The 20,288-nt window shown below is 37.9% G+C and overlaps 1 protein-coding gene across 1 annotated transcript in view; it reads right to left on the reverse strand.

Moving 5' to 3' along the window:
• RNF19A (ring finger protein 19A, RBR E3 ubiquitin protein ligase) overlaps window positions 1-20,017 on the reverse strand; it is a 54,876-nt gene extending 34,859 nt beyond the window's left edge. The window contains exon 1 of the mRNA XM_058564719.1: window positions 19,933-20,017. The gene's annotated coding sequence lies outside the window, so the exon portion shown is untranslated. The remainder of the gene's footprint in view (window positions 1-19,932) is intronic.
• Window positions 20,018-20,288: the final 271 nt, after the last annotated feature.

Here is a 20,288-nt window from a genome sequence, read left to right on the forward strand (position 1 = left end):
ATAATGCATTGATAACATGAAGAAAAGCAGTGAGGGGAAAAAGATAACTGAGGTTGGCCTCCATCATGTTATGGCCATTGGCTTAGTGGGAATACCACGCCCCTGCCCCCTGGCCAAATAAATGTATGGATCTGTAATTAAAGTTGCTAGAAGGGTTTAGTTACTGAAACAGAGAAGAATAGTAAAATAAAAGTAGACCTCAAATTACGTATTTTCAACTAAGTATCTAAAATCATAAAGGAGGCACCTCTCTAACACCAATGTCATAAGGAATGCCAGTCACCTGCTAATTAAGCTATGAGAAATGTCTCTCCTTTTCCCTCTTTCCCAGTCTAGCACAACTCCCACAAGTAACCAAGACTCTCTGCCCACTGCTGCTACACACTTTCATCTCCCTGAAGAAACTGGTTGGAGAATTAGTTTTATCACTGGCAAAGGAGCCCCACTCCTGACTTTTTCATGTATTTCAACTGAAGAGTAGCACCTAAGATTCGTATTGAAACGGACAAAGACCTGAACTTGCTTACCTAACTTTCTCTAGTCCACAGTGTTTATATTCTTTTAAAGTCAAGATCTCTTGATTCCTACTTTTCTACCTCTTGAGGAATATGTGAGGAACTAAGAAACAGGAATGGCCCAAAATAAAGGTCACATGTCAAAGCTTTGTGGACCAAAGGTTTCGTAAAAGTGCTGATAACTTTGGATTGACTCATCACAAAACACATCTAATTTAGCACCATGCTATTTTTTATACTTTGTAAAAATTACAGAAGTTGAGCATTCCAGTTGAAAGATCTAACCAACAATTACAATATCTTTTTTTTTTTTTTCCTGAGGAAGATTTGCCCTGAGCTAACACCTGCTGTCAATCTTCCTCTTTCTGCTTGAGGAGGATTCACCCTGAGCTAACATCTGTGCCAATCTTCCTCTATTTTGTTTGTGGGTCACTGCCACAGCATGGCTGCTGACAAGTGGTATACATCGAGCCTGAGCCACTGAAGTGGAGCACGCTGAACTTAACCACTAGGCCACAGGGCTGGCTCCTACAATATCATTTTAAATGAAAACGTGTTCCAGATTTTAAACACTCAACTTATAAACACAGGATAGATACCAACAGTCAGAAAGCTCAAATCCATACAAATAATAGCCCATGTTTTAAGAAAAGATGTATGTATGCATCAAGGGCCTGGCAAAAAACAAAGCATTCTCGAAAAGATAAATGAAGGGCATATTTACAAAGGTGTGGGCAAGGTTAAAGGAACCAACAGGGATAGCAAAGTACTCAGGAAGCCACTGCCACCCTTTGGAATGAAGGGGCAGGGAGGAAGCAATTACTGGAGAGGAGCTGCCCAATAGCATCTGGAAGAATAAATATCCAGCTTCTCTTTCCTCTGGCTCTCCAATATCCTGTCAGTGCCTCACACTGGCAAAATCCAACAAGAAATGAACAAGGGAGCCCAAGTCAGGCAGTCTTCAAAGGTCAACTTCCTCTGGGGCAGAGAACAAGGCAAAGAAGGATGAAGAGTGGATCTGGAAAGGCAAATAAGAAACATTTAGTACTGAATGTATAAAAAAGAGAATTTGGGGGCTGGCCCCATGGCCTAGTGGTTAAATTCGGCGTGCTCCGCTTTGGCAGCCCAGGTTCGGTTCCTGGACGTGGACCTACACCACTCGTCAGCGGCCATGCTATGGTGGTAACCCACATACAAAATACAGGAAGATTGGCACAAATGTTAGCTCAAGGTGAATCTTCCTCAGCAAAAAACAAAAAAACAAAAACAGAATTTGGGAGTCAAGACCTGCTCACCTGGTAGGCCACTTTTAGTTATAAAATCCTAGATAAGGTACATTCTTGAGTCTGTGATCTCCACTACAAAATATGGATGGTACCACTCATTTCAAATAGACGTTATAAGAATAAAGTGAAATTGACATGTGCTAAAAGTACCTAACAAAACTCGGCACTTGGCACAAAAATGTAAGACAAGCTTTGTATCCCTAGTACCTAACAAAATGTGTAACTTATAGCAGGCGCCTAACAAACAGTGGCTAAATAAATTATGACACAGAACACACATAAGCGGAAATAAGGAACTAAAGATTCACATCTTTGCTTTTGGCTTGCTATTGCTGTGTGATCCTTATTAAGTATTACCACCTTACTACATCCAGCTTTTTAAACTGAAAAGACAAGAACCTTTACCCTACAAGTGCTATAGGATAAATAAAAGATGTTAAGTATCTTGACACTATACAACTTCAAGAATTACAGATTTAAAATATTCTACCAATAAACATCTCCTAACCATAAACACTTTAGTAGCATCTAGTAGCCACCCATGTGCCTAAATTAAATGATTTAAGACACATGAGAGGGTACTTCGGAAATGCAGAAGGCTGGACAAAAAGGTTTATAGACAATAAAGAAATTACTTCCCAAGAGAAAATCCCATTATACTCTGGAATATCTGATTTTGTCTCTGTTATTCAGCTAAAAGTAGGCTTCTTCTGCTACTTCTCAAAAAGGTTAAAATATGGAGAAAATTCAATAATTTTGTGTTGATGGTCTAAATACTAAGCATAAGAGCAAAGCGTACCTACGGCTTCTAATTTTAATTCCTTTTTTTGATGTCTGACACTCAGATGTTCAGCACCTCTAAAACACACATGTAATACAATTAGGATGCAACAATATTTACCAGCACTGCTGAAGAGAAAAGAAAGGGGACTGAGTATAAAGTCATTTTTTTTTGCTTTTGTTTTTTAAGTGAGGAGGGAATAGGTACAGAGATTTCCAGAGTTTCTAATGATTACCACTTTTGGTCACTAGTGAAGCCTGAGCTATCTTATATTCAAGTAAAAGAGTCAAGGAAGAAGATAAAGAAACAAGACTTTCTATTTTAGATGTTGTATTCTGTATTACAAAAGCATAACAGGCTAATAAACTTCTTCAGCAATATGTGCTTATGTTGAGAGGTTGGGAGAAGATGAGGAATAAAGAAAAAATTTAAATTTTAATGGCTATAAATTTGGTATTATATGTGAGATTGAGAGACCAAGAGGAACATGTGCCTTGGTAGGAAAGATACCATTAGTATTTCACAGATATTTACATTTCACTTTCTGTGAACTAACCACTAACTTCATATCTTGCTGCTGGACTTTTCCTTATTGATGCTTAGGACCTATTTATATATAAAGGAATCTTGCCATTATGTGTCAAACAAATTTTTTAAAAAATCATATTTGATTGTATGGTAATTTTCCAACGCAGGAATTTCAAAATTTTTTTTATGTGTTCAAATTCACATATCTTTCTCTTTATGACTTTTGGGTTCTATACCTGTCTTGGAAGAGTCTTGCTCACTCCAAGATTATATTTTTAAAATTCTCTCATGTTTTCTTCTGGTACTTCCATAGTTTTTTTTTGGCTTAAATCTTTCATCCATTTTCATTTATTTTAATGTTAGGAATAAGTAGAGATCAAAATTTGATATTTTCTAAATGGCTAGCCAGTTATCTCAACACCAGTTATTGAATAATGATCTCCGTTTCACCCCCACCTCCTTCCTATTTGATAAGCTACTTCTCGGTGTATGAATTTCTTGCTATTTAGGTGGTATGGACTTCTAAAATGAGCTCTTGAAATGAACTACCAAACTGTTTTGTTCTGATTTGTATTCCCACCAGCCAGAAAGGTGCTTATTTCCCTGAATTCTCACCAATATCTTATATTATTTCAACAGCTTTTTCTGAGTGGCAAAAATTAAACAGTCAGTACTTCAATTTTCATTTCTTTGATACTAAACAAATTGAACATTTGTTCACACGTACCATCGTCTTTATTTCTTCAATGATTTATCTTTTTGCTCATATTTTTTACCCATTTTTATACTGGAATATTAATGTTCTTCTTTGATTTTAAACATTCAATATTTATTTCCACCTAACATTTGCCCTTTAATTTTGTGATGTTTTGAAGAGGTTTAAAATTTTTATTTAGTCACGTCTACCAAGCTCTTCTGTAAATTCTTTCGTTGCTTTATAAACTTTTAAAATCTTTTCAGAGAATGAAATCTATTTATCAACATATTTACCATTTCCGGTACTCTTCATTCCTTCTTGCGGATCCAAGTTTCACCTGATGTCATTTCCCTCCAGCCTGAAGAACTTCCTTTAGCATTCCTTGGTTTGCAGGTCTCCTAGCAATGAATTCTCTCAACTTTTGTTTATCTGATAAATTTCCTTATTTCATCTTCAGTTTTTATGGATATTTTTGTTGAATATAGAATTCCAGGTTGACAGATTTACCCTTTTGGGACTTTAAATAGGTCATTCCATTGTCTTCCAGCGTCAATCATTTCTTATAAGTAATCCTTCATTGATATTTTAAGTCCTCTGTGTCTTTTTTTTTCCTTTGGCTCCATTCAACTTTTCCTTTCTATCTTTGATGTTCAGCAGTTTGATTAAGATGTGCCTAGATGTGGTTTTCCTTGTATTTATCCTGCTTGGGGTTCACTAAACTTCTTGGATTTGCAGTTAATTTAACTGAGTAACTGAATTTTTTGGCAATTACTTTAAATATTTCTTACCCATCTGTCTGTCTATCTGTCTCTCTCATCTCTTCTTCTGTTATTCATATATTAGACAGTTTAATACTGTCACATTGGCCATCAAAGCTCTGTTCATTTTTTGTCATCTTTTTTCTCCATTCTTTAGATTGGCAAATTTTTATTGACCAATCTTCAAGTTCACCAACTTTTCCCTCTGCCATCTCCGATCTACTGTTAAATCCATTCAGTGAAATTTTCACCTCAGATATTGTACTTTTCAGTTCTATAATGTAGTTAGATACGCTAGAATGCCTAACTATTCTTTTTTATAGTTTCTATTTCTCTGCTGCGATTATTCATCTGTTCAGTCATTATAATCATGCTTCTCCCTTTAAGCCATTGAAAATATTACAGTTGCTTTAAAGTCTGCTAATTTTGCTATTGTTAGGATCTGCTACCATTTTGGGGGGGATAGTCTTCACATTAAGTCATATTTTCCTGATTCTTCACACGTCTAGTAATGGCTATTATAAACTGGATATTGTGGATGATATGTTGAGAGACTTTTAGAGCCTCTTACCTTCTCCTGAAGAGTGAGGATTTTTATCATAATTGGTAGTTAAGTCACCCGGTCATCAACTTGTACTTGTGGAAGCTTGGTTTTATGCTTTTTTTAAACGGGTCTGTGAAGAGCACTTATGTTTACCAAGTCCCTTTAACTTGGTGGAAATCAAACACCAAATTCTGTCAACCCTGCAGAGAGTAGGAGCTGAAATCTCTAGTCAGCTTTTCCAGCCTTACAGCTGCTGTTTTCCATTGAGCTCCTTGGAATCTCCCATGCACAGTTAAGAGGTCATCTAGGTATCGAGAGGAGTTCATTCACAGATTTTTGGGCTATCCTACTGTAACGTCCTTCTTTCTTGGATTTATCCACTCAATTGCCAGCCATTCTGGCAGTCCTAAACTCCATCCGCTGACACTTCAAGCTAGTAAGACTCTAATTTTCTGCCTGATTTCCAGCTGCCCGGTGCCATATGGACTTTTCCTCAAGAGGAAAGCTGTATAAATTTTTTTCTGTAAAATATTTGGCAGTTTTCTAAAGGATATCTTCACCTAGCTTCTGAGATACAGTATTCTTGAATCTGTATATGATGCTGTCATAGGAAATTTTAGCCTAAGCTTAAGTATGCATTTGTTACCTCTACAATAATTACTGTACTACCTTTAAAAAATGATCTTTAAAAGGTTTTCTTGCATTATCCAATAACTGCAACTGTTAACAGCTTCTAGGAACAACGAAATTTGTTAAACTTTTTACTACAAGTAACTCGGATAAGTATTAATTCATTTATTCTTTCAACAAATATGTTCAGTGCCTATCATGTGTCAGATCCTCCTCTAGGTGGTAGATGTACAATAGTGAACAAAACAGACAAGATCCCTGTTCTGTGGAACTCCCCTTCTAGTGCATATAAACCAAGCACTGAACAAAGACATTTCAGACCATGTCTTCCCCAAACAGTAATATGATTGACTTTGCAAGGATCTAAATTATTATAAAGTGATTCCCCTTTTTCATAAGCATAATTTTGAAAGAAAAAAATTCAATTTTATATTTGGGCATATATGGTAGCCCCATAATCTAAACAAATATTTATCAAAATCCATTTTAAAGCTTTCTTTCTAAAAGACTATACTTTTGACAGTACTGTTTTTCATAGTGACAATGGTTTTCTAAAATGATAAACAGCAATTTAAGTTGTACAAAAAGGAATCACTAGCTATCTGACCAAATGATCTAGTATAGAGAACATTCATTTAGCTCACTGTGCATATAACTTCAGGAACCAATATTGGCAAATAAACAGTGGGGGAAATCCACAAAAGCTGACCCAGTTTTTTGGCTCTGCTCTTTCTCTAGTGGTCCTAAAGCAGCGAAAAAAAGGAAGTATTTATCTTTCCATAGCATCTCCTATACACTGAGTTGCAAACAACAACCTATCAAATTTAAATACGGCTAGGTACAACTTAATGTAGTAGTTGACTACCAAAAAACAGAATTAATTATCATAAGCCATCTTTTGATCAGACAACACTAGAATTGATGTACTAGAATTAATGTATCTACTCACAAGGTAATTTTGGCCCAAAGTAAACAGAGCTTTTGTAAATCTGAGCCATTTCATCAAGAGAAGTTTGAGGCATTAAATTGTTTGGATTTTCATACACGCCTTTCTCAGAACACAGATAAATCACTAAAGTTCATTATAATGAAGTTTGCTATTGCTCAAAAAGGTTATTTAAATCTTTAAAGTTTTTTTAAGTTTTACCATTGATCTTGCCAACCTCAAATCTGGAAATGCCATAATTTCTTCTAATAAATCTCTTCCCCAATATAGCTGCCAAATTCAGCCATAGCAGCAATGCAGGCTCTGGGCATAATTCTTGCTATCCAAATAAAATTAAAGAGATAGACTCTCTTATAAAAAACTTACATATTATACATCTCTTTATACAGTCTGTTAAAGCAAAAAGATAATAGGCACAACAATAAATTTTTGGAGAAGGATAAAAATGGTTAAAAGTAACAGCTCATACACGGAGAGGCTTCAGAGAAATCCATGGAATCTTTAAAACTGTATACTAAATTGTGAATATATGTATATTCTAGGGATAGAATTCATAGCTTTCAAGAGATTCTCCAAGAAGTCTAAAGTATAACAGAAGGTTAACTGCTACTGCTGAGATGTTGGAATTTAATTTGCCAGTAAGAATTAATATCAGTTTCTGTAAGCCTTTTCTGCTCTCACTAATTTACATTATTAGTACAATATTCATATCTGTACCAATTATTAGCTCAGTCAGAACGTACTTCTATTCCATTAAGACTTGAAGTTGCACCTCTATCCAAAAAGAGTTAACTTTTGAGGAAGGTTAAAAAACAACTTTCATCCCTAAAAGACTGTCTCAGATTCACAATACAAGAATAAATATGAGGTATGTAGATGGCCTAGAGTAATCTATCACGTTTAAAAAACAAAATTATACAAATAAAGGCTAATCAATATTGTATATTCAAAGGACAGTTGATTATTAATATGTTTATAAAGCCATTATAGTGCTATTATGTCATCTTCACTCAAAATGGCAATTACCACTGAAAAACATTTTTATCATTCCTCATAAGTTAAGTCAATAACATATACCTCTATTTAAAATGTAACATGGGGCCGGCCCAGTGGCGCAGCCGTTAAGTTTACACGTTCCGCTTCGGTGGCCCGGGGTTCGCCGGTTCAGATCCTGGACGTAGAGCTACTCACCGCTCATCAAGCCATGCTGAGGCAGCATCCCCCATAGAAGAGCTACAACTCTACAACTATGATATCCAACTATGTACTGGGGCTTTGGGGAGAAAAAACAAAAAGAGGAAGACTGGCAACAGATATTAGTGCGGGGCTAATCTTTCTCAAAAATAATAATAATAATAATAAAAATAACTAAATAAAATGTAACATATACAAAGAGGTAAAATATTTGATGCCCAGTGAAAATCAGCAATGGTACTAGAAACACAATCTAAATGCCTTTCAATTATTTGAATGTCTCCTCAGAAAGATGAACATATTGTATGTTATATGCACATCTAAGGAAACGGGTTCTATGGATCACTACCAAGTGGTTTTGCGGCTTTAGCTCAGTAACAACCTCTCTGTATCATCTGTAAAACAGGGAAAACACAATTGTGGCAGAGATGATGTTATATACTCACCTGTTTCATTTTCCTCCTGAGCATATGAGAAGACTACATTTTCTACTCCCCTTGCAACTAGATGCAGCCATGTGTCCAGTCCTGGCCAATGCAATGTGAGTACATGATATATGCCCCTTGCAGGACTGGTCCCTAAATCATCCCTTCAAACATCCTTCGAACTCTCTCTCTTCCCTCATTGGCTAATTGAATGTAGTAATTCTAGTGGTTGACTCCAAGTAAGCCTTAAGGGACAGCTGAGTCACAAGATGGAAGGAATATGGATAACTGAGTCATCCACATGGTTCTCTGTGTGAGCGAAAAACAAACTTTTATTGTGTTCCACCATGAGATTTGGGGGTTGGCTGCTTCAGACACAATTATCTTATCCACCTTAGCGGGGGAAAATAAAAGAGGTAATAATTTAGAGGAGCTTGTGGGGAAAATTTTTAAAATACTATACAAATATGGGGTAATGACAGACTATATTTTATTCAGAGAGTAAAGCATGGACTTTGAAGTCACAAAGTTTGGGTTCAAGTTAAGCCTCTGACACTTACTAGCTAACTGTGTGACATTGGGTTAAACTACTAAGACAGTTTCTTCAACTGTAAAATAGGAATAATACCTATAGGCCACAGATTATTAGGATTAACTAAAATAACATACATAAAGAATCCAGCATAGGGTATGGCACATATTAGTTAACAAATATTAGCTATAACTATTATAAGTATCTGAGAAGACGGTACAATGTAACTAAACCGTTTACTGAATAAAACTGTTGGAAGGATTATCACACTTAAGGTTACAAATAAAACGAAATAAACTGTTGGCTCTGAAATGGTTTTTCTAATGTAACAAGAACAGTCAGCCACTTGGAAGTTTGGAATACATCATTATATGACATGAATTTCTCTAAGGTAAATATAAATCATGTTTTCAGTATTCTTATGTTTATATAGCTACAAACCTACCTCAAGGGGTCTTTCTAATATTAAAAATGGGATAAATAATTTCAACTCAACTTATAAATGGGAAAGTTATATTCAACAGATTATTAGCATAGGCAAGTATCAGTTTCCAGCAAGTTTTCTGGAAAGTGAATGCTTACCAAGATGCAAATATACCACCCTGAGCTCTATTCTTAAGATAATTTCTATGATTTCCCAGAAACAGAAAGTAGAAGTTCAGAGTAAACTATTCCCATATGCCACAAAGCCTCCCCAAAGAGACAGTTCTTAAACAGCTTCACAAACACACACTTGCCACATTTACCTATTTAAGCCTGTTCTTGATTGGGAGGCAATAGAATGGTACTTTGTGGTTTTAATAATACTCATTACAAATAATACTCATTACTCAATCCATTACAAAAAGTAGCTGCTGCAGAAAGAAAAAACATTATTCATTCAATTTTTCCAATAAAAAAAGATTAAAAACATTTTGGCTAGCTCATTCCAGGCCATCTTTGTTCAGAATGACAAACAATACACCAACAGGGAAATGGTAGGGAAAGCACAGTGCAAAATGTCAGGTATTGTGGAGTGCCCAGAGACACAAAAAGTTTTAAGATAGATTTTCTTAAAAATATCTAGCTGTCAAAATTTTTTTTGAATTGATTAAAATACGCATTGTTACAGATCAACAGAAGGGAAATACTAACCTAGTCTGAGATCTCAGCCAAGCCTGTCTACTTTTCTGAATTTCAATTTCCTTATTTGAAAGCTAAAGTGATTGGACCAGATACTAAGTTCCCTTGGTTCTAAAAGACTATGATTCTAATATTCAAATATATACACAGTTTTAATATACAGCATACTCTAGGGTTAAAAGTGAATAATTAAGATTTTCTGAGATAAATAATTTTTGTTTCTGTTCTTTTAAAAATATCTCCAAATTCTCTTAAGTGTTAGTATACTTTTTTGTCTTAGTAAATCCCGTGAAAGGAGTATAATCTTTGCAAACTGAATTTTACAAGTTTCATCATTAATCTGAATAATTCTACTATTTGGACAAATACAAGTATTAAGTGTCGGCTAATTTTGTCTTAACCACTTTTTCTGGAAGTTTTTTTTTTAAATAAAACTTGTTGATTGAGAGCAGCATCCTGACTCTCCAATTTTGGAAGTTCATTTGCCTCCCTCTCCTAAAGAACAAGAAGAGTAAGGAAAGAGATCTCTGGTGAGGTAAATCATTGCGTGTGTACGTATTTAATTTTATGATATACGTACAAAGGAGATAGAGTACAGGCTAGAAGAGCTGTTTGGTAGAAGTCCTAGAAACTATTTTTAAATTTTTCTTCAAATTATAAAGTAATTCTCAGAAGGAACAATATCTCTTGGGAAACAAGAGACACAATAAGCAAAATGTGTCTATTTGCCTTTGAATACGGAGCATTCCTATAGCCTTTCTCTAAACGTATCTCCACAAAATAAGATCAAAACTGAAACACAAATGAAATATTTATTAACTGTATATGGGAAGAATTCAAGTAAGGGAGTATTTTCTAAAGAAAAACAGAACAATCCAGGTGAGAATTACACAACAGGTAAACAATCATAAAGGTTTATCATTGTTATGGTTTTCTCATTGAGAACACAAAAGAAACAAAATAGGTTTAACTATAATTCTAAAACATATTATTAAATTAGATGCATTAGATTTTTAACTATAGACTGCTGGGAAGCATCAACCTTAAGACCAATTTGAAAAATCAGCAATCAAGAGACAGAATGGGTCTCCTAAATAATTCACAGAGATACCAAGAGTGAAAAGGCTACAAACCTGCAACTGTTTCACAAATACTGGTCATGCACAGGTGCATCTGCTTGAACACCCATTCACTCTTCTCAGAATGCTGCACCAACTTTATTTGGCTGTGGAACCTATCCTAATGATACTAGTGTTCTAATCTCACCTCTATATTTTATAAGTGAGAAAACTGTAGTCTAAAGCTACTCAGTCCAATATATCATCACTAGCCACATAAGACTTTTTAAGATTAAATTAAAAATTTTAAAAATTTAAATTTCATTTCCTCAGTTGCACTAGTCACATTTCAAATACTCTATAGCCTTATGTGGCTACTGGCTACCATACTGGGCAGTGCAGGTCTAGAAAATTTCCACCATCGCAGAAAGTTCTACTGGACAACACTGGTCTAGATATTATTTGATTTATCCACACAGCTAATGTGGCAGAACCAAAGTCTCAGTCCTCTTTCTACCACCTTACTTCCCAGACTAGGCCTTCACTAATTACCTGGTTTCTGAATGATCACATTAGCCTTTTTGCTAAGGTCGGCTTACAAATCTCCATTCGCTTCCCACAGATAAATAAATCTCAAACTTTGCATGGCATTCAAAGCATTCCACAATCTAATCTTAGTCTCTCACCTTTCTCCTACATAAAAACCACACTCTAGCCAACTGATCTATTTGCTAAATACATTAACAAAGCATACATGGTTTCACCTCCATGACTTTTCCTATGCCTTTGTCTCTGTGTGGAATACTCTTTTCCATCTTTTCTGCTTACCTCAAGTCCCACTCTTCTTTTAAGGCCCAACTCCTATCTTATCTCCACAAATCATTCTAGTTCACTAGTTATAAATAAACTACTAAAAATTGTTTCATACCTTTATATAGAAGTTTACAATTTTCTAAATACTTCATCTAAATATTTTACTGTGATTCTTTGCTAGAATGTGGAAAAAAAGTTAAGCAGAGTAAAGGAAATTAGGAGTGTGTATACATGTGGTGCTGATTGCAATTTTTAAAAGGGTGATCAGAGCTTACTGAAAAGATGACCTTTAAACAACGACTTGAAGGAGGTAGGGGAGTTAGCCATGTGGAAATCTGCGGAAAGAGGATCCAAGGCAGAGGGAACAGCCATTGAAAAGGCCCTAAAGCAGGAACGTGCCTGGTATACTTAAGAAATAGCCTGAAGGCCAGAATGTGGCCAAAGGAAAATGAGCAAGGCCAAGAAGACATGAGGTAGGTCAGAATGTAACGGGGCCAGGTTGTGTGGGGCTTTATAGGCCACTGTAAGGACTTTGGCTTTTATTCTAAGTGAGATGGGGAAACTTTGGGGGCTTCTAAACAGACAGAGATAGTCTAGAATCTGAATAATTTAAAAGGATAATTCTGGTGTTAAGAATAGAATGGAAGAAGGGGGCAAGCTGTAGTAGCACTGAGAAAGTTTAAAAGCTATCGCAACAATCTAAGACAGAGATGATGATGGGCTTTTCAGTTTAAGTTTGAGATGCCTTTCATATCTTAGGTGGGAATGTATACTCAAATACCCGTTTAACAAGCCTGGAGTTCAGGAAAAAAGTCTGGCCTAGAGATATAAATTTGGGAGGAGTTGTTACATGGATGGTGTGTAAAATCATGAGAAATGGATGAAATCACCCTAGGAGTAAATATAGAAGGGTAAGGACTGAGCCCTGTGGCATTCCAACATTAAGATATAGGGGAGACGAGGATACAGTAAAAGAGATACAAAAAGCGGAAGGGGGACCTTTTAGGAATTATACCTTCAGAAGACAAAACCTGTTGGTCTATCCCCATCAATATTTTATTTGCCCCCCGTCCTAAACGTAAACTAAGATCTCATGAAGAGCAAAGAAGGGGCAAATTGGGAGCAGGAGTGAAGGAATGAAGTGAGAGAAAAAGAACAATGTATCTTACAGGATATAATCTATTTTTTAGGCCTGTTGAGGCTTGAGGGTATGAATATACTTTCTTTGATATTTCAAAGAAAGGATCAGAATTATAAAGGAAGGACTGTCTAGTCACTGATATTCACAACGCACGCATGATATAAAACAAAAGATAAGCATAGATCTTTGGCTTACTGAAGACTTTTGACTGTGTATTAGTTTTCTGTAGCTGCTACAAATTACCACAAAGTGGGTGGCTTAAAACAACAGAAATTTATTTTCTCACATTTCTGGAAGCTAAAGTCCAAAATCCAGCAAGACCACACTCCCTTTTGGGGCTACAAAAGAAAATCTGTTCTTTGCCTCTTCCAGCTTCTGGTGACAAGTATTCCTTGGCTTGTGGCCACATCACTCCCATCTCTGCCTCTGTGGTCACGCTGTCTCCTCCTCTTCTGTCTTCTCCTCTTCTGTCTGCCTGTAATTTCCTTCTGCTTTTCCCTTCTAAGGACAACCTGAAATTGGATTTTGGACTCACTGAATAATACAAGATGATCTCCTCATCTCAAAATCCTTACATTAAGTACATCTGCAGAGACTCTTTTTTCCAAATAAGGTATCATTCACAGGTTCCAGAGATTAGGATGTGAACATTCTTTTTCAGGGCCACCATTCAACCTACTACATGATTCCAGAAATTTCTGCTAAGGACATCAGCAAAGTATGTTATGTTTATGCAAAAAGCCAAAGGATGTTCATCCATAATAATTTTTTTTTTAATTGAAGGGTATGGCTATAAGGAGACATTTATTTGATTTGGCTATATTTGGCTATGTACAGCTGCTTACCAGGTAACCACTGCCACCCTTGGTTTGGATAAAAGAATTAGTCATTGGGCTATACATCACAAATCCTGTGATGATAGGCTTTTCTAAATGCTTGTTTTACTTTCCGACTCACACTCACTTATCAGACCCCACCTCCTCTTTCCAAAGAACTTTATTTCATGATTTTGATTTAAAGATGTCTATATAAGAAGTGTTGGTTGTCATACAAACAAAAACTGACAGATTAGTTCAGGCAATATTTAAATAGATCACAGGTTTAAAATCTGGTGCTTTAATGGACCTAGTCACCTCTCCTGATTCTATATGTTACAAGAGCATCTCATATAGTATTCATTGTAACTGATTCCAATGTAGGAGGTAACATTCCTCCACATGCACATGAGACTTCTTCCTTTTGTTTTTATACTGAGACTTGCTATGACACGTTACTGATAATGAAAAAAACCTCTTTTATAACTGCCTTGTCTGAGTATTTCAGACATAATTTATACTAATCCAATGAAACAGATGATAGCATATTCTCCCTCATTTTATAGACAGGGAAAGAGAGTGAGGCACAGTCCTTTTGTGGGAGTTATAAAAGCAAGAGGAGTCAGGTATCCTGACTTTCAATCCAACTCAGTAATTCCAGTTCAATGACATATGTGCTTCTGTATTTGGTCTCAAAAGACATGCCAACCACTTAGAAAAAGACTATCAAAAGACAAAGAAAAGAATTTCTGGGGCCTGGACTGGTGGCGCAAGCGGTTAAGCGCACGCGCTCTGCTTCAGCGGCCCGGGGTTCACAGGTTCGGATCCTGGGCGCGCAATGACACACCACTTGTTAAGCCATGCTGTGGCAGCGTCCCATATAAAGCAGAGGAAGGTGGGCACGGATGTTAGCTCAAGGCCAATCTTCCTCAAGAAAAAAGGGGAGGATTGCCATCGGATGTTAGTTCAGGGTTAGTCCTCCTCAGACACAAAAAAAGAATTTCTGTGGAAAAGGACAAATATTTCACACAAAATGCCCCTAGAGCTATGCTGTCTAGTGTAAACACACACTGGATTGAAGACTTAGTATGAATAAAAAATGTAAAGTTGGGGCCAGCCCAGTGGCATAGTGGTTAAGTTCCCACGCTCCATTTTGGCGGCCCAGGGTTCGCAGGTTCAGATCTCGGGCGTGGATCTATACACTGCTTATCAAGCCATGCTGCAGCAGGCGTCCTGCATATAAAGTGGAGGAAGATGGGCACAGATGTTAGCCCAGGGCCAACCCTCCTCAGCAAAAAGAGGAGGATTGGCAACAGATGTTAGCTCAGAGCTAATCTTCCTCTCACACACACACAAAAAGTAGTCTTTTATTAATACACTTTGAAATGATAATGTTTTGGATATGTCGAGTTAAATAAAATATATTATGAAAATTAATTTCACCTGTTTCTTTTTACTTTTTAATGTGGCTAAAGAAAATTTTAAACTACATTTATGACTCACATTATATTTCTATTAGATGGCCCTGCTGTAGAGAAAGTTATGAAATAGATATGTTACATTACACAAACTTTATTCAGTTAGCAAATACTTATTCAACACCTATTATTGTCAGGCTTTATGCTAAATGCTGAGACCTTAACAGTGAACAAAGAGAATGGTCCCTGCCATCATAAAGTTTACGTTATCTCCTACACTTCTACTGCACATTTCACATATATTATCTCATATGTGATAACGCATAAAAATAATTTAATTTAGAATCTGTTACCATTTAGGGGAGCAAATCCCTATACTTAGAAATCACAAAACATAAATCATCAGATTCTCCTACTAATGGCAGTATATTTTTTGATACATTATTTACATTATTATGCTATATAATATTTAGCTGAAGCCTAAAACTAGAACATTCCCAGTAGCTTCTCCTGGTTTCTTACTCCCTCCTTATGGCTCACCTCTACCAGCGTTTCTTCAACTGGCAACCTGCCTGCTATTCACATTACAGCAGGGCTACTTATACTTTCAGGGGTCTCCAGAGAAGGACAGAGGTTGAAACTGTTAACTGTATATAATTTTAAGAAGCCACCTCCAGTTTTTTGGACCCAAGACTGAGTTTTGAAGTTTCTTTTGTGCTTAAACAAACTAGGGTGATTTCTGAGCAAGATTTTGCTTCATAATTCAATGCACAAACTTAATTGAGGGTTAAAACAAGTCCTCATTAGTTTTGTCTTATTGAGGCTTTCACATAAGAACTCTCCCAAATAGACTTCTAAAACAAATTAACAAGTAGTATTTCTCTAGTAAATGATTTTTTAAGACAAAATACTAAGTAACACTGATAAGACAAGAATATATAACGCTTTTAAGACTAATGGAATAGCTTTCAAGAAAATGTTATAATGAACAAAACAAAGAGAGCAATACAAGCAAAAACTACTATCAAAAGGTGCTAATTTGGGGCCGGCCCGGTGGCGCAAGCGGTTAAGTGCGCGCGCTCCGCTGCGGCGGCCTGGGGTTCGCTGGTTCGGATCCCGGGCGCGCACCGACGCACTGCTTGGCAAGCCATGCTGTGGCGGCGTCCCATATAAAGTGGAGGAAGATGGGCACAGATGTTAGCACAGGGCTGATCTCCTCACAAAAAAAAAAAAAAAAGTGCTAATTTTTCCCGCTTTAATACAGAAAGTTTTACTGACACATGATAGCTATTGAGAAATAAATGAAGTACCCAAGTTTTAAACACTCAAAATGATTTCACTGCCTTTTTTGGTTGAAGTCTACCACCATCTGAAATACAGATGTGTTTAGCAAAAGAATATTATCCTCAATCATTAGCTGTGCAGGTGTGGTTATATACAGAGCTGTCTGGATGTTGTACATCCGTCAGCTAACAAAGAACTGATATCTTACAACTTGAAAAACAAGTGGAAGAAAAATAATAATTACTCCTGATTGCAGCAAAAAATAGCCTAAGGAAAATTTAGCTATTTTCCATAAGTAATCAGATTAACATTTTGCTAAAAAGGACTCAAACCAAAATCTTTAAGCTAAAGTACTTCATATATGATCATGGGTCCTTTCAGGCCATTGTTAAACTACTAGTGCTAGTTTGCCAAATACAATGCAACATGCAATCAAATATAAATTTAGAAATTCAACTTTCTTTGGTGTTCAGCCCAAAATGGCCTAATTTTTATATGGGCCTCAAATGATAAAAGAGCATAAATGTTTGTCAAATGCAGGCTGGTTTCATGCTATCGACTGTCACTTGTTAATAGCATCAGAAAAACAACAATTCTCTTAAGATTTTTTTCCCTCTATAACCTGAGTAGAGAAGAAATATAAGGAGGCAATTCAGATGAAAATGCAACAAAACTTATCCCCAGCTTACTCTGTGCCCAGCACTCGACTAGGGACTTTTGCATGTTATCACAAACATTTGTCTTCCCTCTCTCCCTTGAAAAAACCAGAAAACTATATTTTTCAATCCAGTGCCCTCCAGATTAAAAAAAAAAAAAAAAGTTAGGGGGATAATTAGAAACTAAAGAATTTCCAATGCAAAGTGAAATAAGTCAGAGGGAGAAGGTCAAATACCGTATGATTTCCTTCATTAAGTAGTAGATAATAACAACAATAAACAAACACATAGGGACAGAGATTGGATTGGTGGTTACCAGAGGGGAAGGGGGGAGGGAGGAGGGTGAAAGGGATAATTTGGTACATGTGTGTGGTGATGGGTTGTAATTAGTATTTTGGTGGTGAACATGATGTAGTCCATGCAGAAATAGAAGTACAATGATGTACACCTGAAATTTTTACAATGTTATAAACCAATAAAAAAAAAAAAGAATTTCCATGATAAATCTAAATAATATACATATATTACTTAGCCATAATATACAAGAAATTCTTTCAAATGTTAAAAAAAACTTGCTTCAAATTACTTATGTTTAATTCCATCCAACAATCCCATAAGAACAACTAGTATCTGTCAATTCCATCCCATTCAAGAGAGGTGACACCAAGTGTCTTACATTCACAACGCAAAAATATTACCTTTTGACTTCCCCTATTTCAAATCTGTGAAGTGCATTTATTTTCCACTAAGATGCTGCAGTATCTTTAAAAACAGACACTAATGTTAGTATCTTTCACATGTTAGATAGAGAAAAATATGGTTCCATTTAGTGAAGTAAAAAGGCACCCAAAATTCTACAAATCACCACCAAAATTTAAAAAAGAAATTCCAACATTGGTTAGATGACAGTAAAAGGGACTGCTCTTTATATAAACTAATAATCAACTGAGGCATCCCCTAAATGAAACAATATTTCAAGTAACTACTATTTCGACTCTAAGAATTGGATTGTGTTTCAACGCCTAAAAGAATGTTGCCGTTTTAAAAGTGAATCTTACTAGAATAGTTCTGGAAGTCAGAGATATTGGAAAAAGACACTAACATCACTCGCCAAATGTAATTTTTCCTCAGAAAAACACCTTGCGGTGACATTAAATAGTTTCCATGGACACATGAAATTTAAACTTCAGTTATATTGTATACAGTAATTAAAAAGGAGAATATTAAACTAACGAAAAGAGTTTCTTTTGTTATTGTTGCATAATTTGGTTTATTAAGCCCCAAGACTTAATGTTAAATCTTTCCCATGAAATTACACGTAGCAAGGAAAGAACATTTGAAAATCAAGAGTTAACAATAGATCATCGCCATTTTCTAAACAGAAAGAAGTATTTACATTTTAATTCCGTTCAGACACTTGGGTGTTAAGGAAGCATAAACAGGCAAATACGGTAACAGCTTGAACTATAAACAGAAGCGAAAGATGCGCATTAAGATGGTTAATGGCAAAACTGAAAATGAAATCTGGGCATACAGTCAGACTTACTAGGTTAAAATAGTAACAGAAAGTAAAGAAATAAAAAGACAGCCATGTTCCACGGGGAAAAAACTGGAATGAAAAGGAAAGATCACAAACATTGTAAGGCAAGCAGTCAGGGGAAAAGATTGCTTTATGCTCCCACTGTTTACTAACGTTTAAAACTAGCATTTCCAGCCAACACCTGGGTTTGAACATTGCAGCGGCACTTAAACGCTGTCCTTTCCAACGTCAACCCAACAGAACATTCTGCAACAATCTGAATAGTAAATATTAACCAGAATAAAGCATCGTTCGTATATTTCTACCTTCAAGGGCCAATGAGAAAAAATTAAGACCTTTCTTTCTCCCATATATAGCCTTAACCACTCTCTCTTCTCTTTTATTTACTGCCCTTGTCGCGGGGTTAATGAACCCTAACTTCTTTTTCTTCTTCCCATTAATGGAAATGGGGGGAAAGAGCAACGGCAGAGCGGAGTCCAGATGATAGGAAAAACTAGAAATTAAAAAGAATGGCATTACGTGCTGGGTGCAGGCTGCAGGCTGGGAACTCCCTGAAGGTTTAGCATGAGGGAAACAATCCTGGAAGATCCCTATGAACACATACTTTATGCCAAAGCTACACCATTTTGCGTATGTTTAATTTCTGCTTTTGAAGGGGGTGGCAGTTCTCCCGGATGAACCTTCCCCGGTGCTTGCCTCCTTTTCCCTAGGGCCCCGGCAGCAGGGGTTGGGGGCACTGGCCCCGGCTCCGAATTTGCAGCGAGGCCCGGAAATCGGTCCCGTTAGAGCCGATTTCACCCATCAGGAATGCGCTCCGCCCCCGCCGCCTCCCCGAGGCGGCCGCCCTCGGTGTCGCCTGCTTCGGGGGCCGAGGAAGTGCTTGAGGGGAGCGCCGCCTCGACCCGTCACAACACTGCGGGTCGGCCGCCGTCTCCACAGTCCGGGCCAGGAGGACAGGGCTCGGGGCGGATCCCACGCTCCGCCTCCGCCCGCGCGGCCAAGGGGGCGCCAGCGCCGGAGCCGGGCGGGGGCGCGGGACCAGCCGAGGCTTAACCCCCGGAGCCGGTCCCGGCCCCTGCCCCGCGCTGGGCACGAAAGGGGGCGCCTTTCCCTTGGGATTTCCGAATCCACTTCCGACCCTGGGAGGGGGGCGAGGGCAGCGGCTCTGCCAAAGCGCCCTGGGTCGGAAACGGGAGCCGCCCCTGCCCTCCCGCTCCCGGGCGCACCCTCCTCCCGCGCCCGCCCGTACCTTCAACTCCTCAGAGCCGCGGCGGGCGCAGGGCTGCGGGCGAGCAGGCCCATCTCCCCGCGGCGGCGGCGGAAGCCAGAGGAAGCACGGAGGAGGGTCCCTCAGTCCTGCCGAGGAGTCTCTCAGCTGGGGAGGGAGGAACCGAGAGGAGACGTCCCGACGGCCGCTTTCCCGAACTCCTCCTCCGCAGTTCTGTCTTGACGGCCGTTCCCGGGAACGAGCGCCGCGACTGCCATTCTCCCCCTCCCTCAGCCCCCGCAGTCTCCGCCTCCTCCTCCCACTCCTTCCTCCCGCCCCCGGCCCTCCCTGCCCCGCCCCGCCCCGCCGCCCGCGTGCCGTGCGTCGTGGCGTCACGC

This window comes from Diceros bicornis, chromosome 21, assembly GCF_020826845.1.
Source record: "Diceros bicornis minor isolate mBicDic1 chromosome 21, mDicBic1.mat.cur, whole genome shotgun sequence".
In the NCBI taxonomy this organism is placed as follows: Eukaryota; Metazoa; Chordata; class Mammalia; order Perissodactyla; family Rhinocerotidae; genus Diceros; species Diceros bicornis.